Source organism: Leptonychotes weddellii, unplaced genomic scaffold (genome assembly GCF_054177405.1).
Source record: "Leptonychotes weddellii isolate Sample4059 unplaced genomic scaffold, ASM5417740v2 HiC_scaffold_18282, whole genome shotgun sequence".
Lineage (NCBI taxonomy): Eukaryota > Metazoa > Chordata > Mammalia > Carnivora > Phocidae > Leptonychotes > Leptonychotes weddellii.
In genome coordinates, this window is record NW_027767369.1 from 1 (window position 1) to 3,914 (window position 3,914).

A 3,914-nucleotide genomic window follows, 5' to 3' on the forward strand; every position below is an offset into this window, starting at 1 on the left:
TTTTTTTTTTTTAAAGAGAGACAGACAGAGCATGAGCAGGGGGAGGGGCAGAGGGAGAGGGAAAGAGAGAATCTCAAGCTGACTCTTCACTGAGCATGGAGCCCCAGGCCAAGCTGAATCTCACCACCCTGAGATCATGACCTGAGCTGAAATCAACAGTCAGATGCTCAACAGACTGAGATGCACAGGCATCCCCACTATCCTTCTTAAAGTCTTCCAAACAACTGAAGGGGGAACACTTACAAACTCACTTTGTAAGGCCAGCATTACCCTGATATCAGAGGCATTTAAGGACAACGCAAGAGAAGAAAATTACAGGCCAATATCCCTGATGAACATAAATGCAAAACTCTTAAAAAAAAAAAAAAAAATCCTTGCAAACCAAATCCCAAAGCACATTACAAGCATCATATACTACAAGCAATCAGGATTTATCCCTGAGATGCAAGGATAGTTCAACATGTGTAAATCAATACACATGATACACCACCATAACTGAATAACAGTTTAAAGGGTAAAAATCATATAGCCATATCAATAGATGCAGAAAAAGCATCTGGCAAAATTCAATATGCTTTCATGATAAAAAAATCACCAACAAATTAGATATATAAGCAAACAACCTCAATATATCTGACAGCCCCACAGCTAACATCATATTCAATGATCAAAAGCTAAAAGTTTCCTTCTCCCTGCCACCCTTGCCCCCAGCCTGTGGCATCAGGAACAAGACAAGATGCCCACTCTCTCCACTTTTATTCAACATAGTAATGGAAATCCTAGCCCTGAGTAATTAAGGAAGAAAAATAAATAAAAGGCATCCAAATCAGAATGGAAGAAGTAAAATTATCTGTTTGCAGGTGACATAATCTTACATATAGAAAACTATAAAGAATCCACCAAAACACTGGGACGCATGGGTGACTCATTTGGTTAAGTGTCTGCCTTCAGCTCAAGTCATGATCCCAGGGTCCTGGGATGGAGTCCCACACTGGGCTCCTTGCTCAGCAGGGAGCCTGCTTCTCCTTCTGCCTGCCATTCTCCCTGCTTATGCTCTGTCTCTGGCAAACAAATAAAATCTTAAAAAAAAAAAAATAATCTATCAAGCAATGTTCCATCTTAAAAAAAAAAAAAAGAATCTACCAAAACACTATTAAATAAATGAATTCAGTAAAGTTGCAGGATTTAAAAAAATTAATATACAGAACTAAGCTGCATTTATATACACCAATAATAAATTATCTGAAAAAAAAATTGAGAAAACAATCCCACTTAAGATAACATCAAAAAGAATAAAATATTCAAAGAAATTTAACCTAGCAGGTGAAAGATCTATATCCTAAAAATTATAAGAAACTGATGAAAGAAAGTGAAGACAGATGGAAAGATATCCAATGTTCTTGGATTGGAAGAATATTGTTAAAATGTCCATTTTACTCACAGCAATCTGCCCAGAGCAATCTACAGATTCAATGCAATCCATAACAAAATTCCACTGATGTTTTTCACAGAAATAGAAAACACAGTCCTAAAATTTGTATGGAACCACAGAGAACTCCAAACAGCCAAAGCAATCTTGAAAAAGAACAAAGCTGGAGACACCACACTTCTTGATTTCAAAATATTCCAAAGCTATAATAATCAAAACAGTATGGTACTAGCATAAAAACAGACCAATGGAACAGAACAGAGAGCCCAGAAATAAACCCAGGCACACATGGTCAACCAATCTTTGACAAGCACACCAAAAACACACAGTGAGGAAAGGACAGTCTCTTCAGTAAATAGTGACGGGAAAACTGGATATCCGCATGGAAAAAGATAAAAAGGGGACCTCCACCCTGGGTCTTAAAATAAGAGGGAAGGTGTGGGGAAAACTTGGCCAAGCCCGCCAGCTAGTTTGGGAAGTTAGACCAGCTGCCGGTGAGTGTGGACATTCTGGGCTTACATCCACTCCCCGCCCCAAGTTTTCCATATGTATTTTGGGGGACCAGCAGCACTGTGATGAGGCCAAGGCTGTGGATATTCTCCATATAGACACTGAGGCGCTGAAGAAACTCAACAAGAATTTAAAAAATTATTCAAGAAGCTGGCCAAGAAATATGATGCATTTTTGCCTTCAGAATCTCTGATCAAGCAGATCCCAGAAACCCTGGGCTGAGGCCTGCATAAGGCTGACAAGTGCCCTTCCTTGCTGACTCATAATGAGAACAGGTGGCCAAAGTGAATGAAGTTAAGTCCACCAGCAAACTCCAGACGAAGAAGGTCCTGTGTCTGGCAGTGGCTACTGGCCATATGAAGATGACAGATGATGAGCTTGTGTACAACATCCACTTAACTATCAATTTCCTGGTGTCAAGGCTCAAGAAGAACTGGCAGAACATCTGAGCTTTATACATTAAGAGCACCATGGGCAAGCCCCAGAGCCTTTACTAAGACACAGCTTAATAAATCCTAGTGCTACCAATAAAAAAAAGAAGAAAAAAGGAAACTGGACCCTTATCTTATACCACTCACAAAAATTAACTTGAATTGGAGTAAGAACTTAAACATAAGGCCTGAAACTATAAAACTTTTATTTTTTTTTAAAGATTTATTTGAGAGCCAGCAGTGCACACACATGCTGAAGTGAGGGGGGGAGGGGGAGAGGGAAAGAAAATTCAGACTCCCTGCCAAGCACGGAGCCCAACACAGGGCTCAATTCCACAACCCATAAGATCACGACCTGAGCCAAAACCAAGAGGCAGACGCCCAACCAACTGAGCCGCCCAGGTGCCCCTGAAATTATAAACTTTAAGAAGAAAACACGGAAAAAAACTCGACACTGGTGTTGCCAATGATTTTTTGGATATGGCACCAACAGCAAAGGCAACAAAAGCGAAAATAAACCAGTGGAACTGTATCAAACCAAAAACCTCTGCATGGCAAGGAGACGACAAAATGAAAAGGCAACCTAAGGAATAGGAGAAAGTATCTGCAAAAGATCTGACAGGAGGTTAACATCCAGAATATATAAAGAACTCATAAAACTCAACAACAGGGGCGCCTGGGTGGCTCAGTCGTTAAGCGTCTGCCTTTGGCTCAGGTCATGGTCCCAGGGTCCTGGAATCGAGTCCCGCATCCGGCTCCCTGCTCAGCGGGGAGTCTGCTTCTCCCTCTGCCCCTCCCCCGCTTGTGTTTTCTCTCACTGTCAAGTAAACAAAATCTTAAAACATCCTCAACAATAACAATAAAACCAAATAATGCAATTAAAAATAGGCAAAGGACCTCAATAAACATTTATCCAAAGACACACAAATGGCCAACATGTACATGAAAAGATGCTCAACATCACTAATATCAGAAAAATGCAAATCTACTTCTTTAAAGATTTTATTTACTTGAGAGAGAGAGAGAACACAAGCAGGGGGAGGGGCAGAGGGAGAGGGAAAAGCAGACACCCCGCTGAGCAGGAAGCCCCACGCCAGGCTCGATCCCAGGACCCTGAGATCATGACCCAAGCCAAAGGCAGATACTTAACCACTTAACCAAATGAGCCACCGAGGCGCCCCAGAAAAATGCAAATCTAAATCACAATATCATCTCACACCTATTAGGATGGCTATTATCAAAAAGCAAGAGCTAACTGCTGGTGAAGAATGCGAAGAAAAGAAACCCTTATATACAGTTGGTAAGCTAAATTGGTATAGACAGGGGCGCCTGGGTGGCTCAGTTGGTTAAGCGGCTGCCTTCGGCTCAGGTCATGATCCTGGAGTCCCGGTATCGAGTCCCGCATAGGGCTCCCTGCTCGGCGGGGAGTCTGCTTCTCCCTCTGACCCTCCCCCCTCTCATTCTCTCTGTTTCTCATTCTCTCTCTCTCAAATAAATAAAATCTTTAAAAAAAAAAAAAAGATTATTTTTATAAATAAATAAAT

The 3,914-nt window shown here is 41.3% G+C and overlaps 1 pseudogene; it reads left to right on the top strand.

Moving 5' to 3' along the window:
- Positions 1-1,811: 1,811 nt before the first annotated feature.
- LOC102734261 (large ribosomal subunit protein uL1 pseudogene) lies at positions 1,812-2,436 on the top strand (annotated as a pseudogene).
- Positions 2,437-3,914: the final 1,478 nt, after the last annotated feature.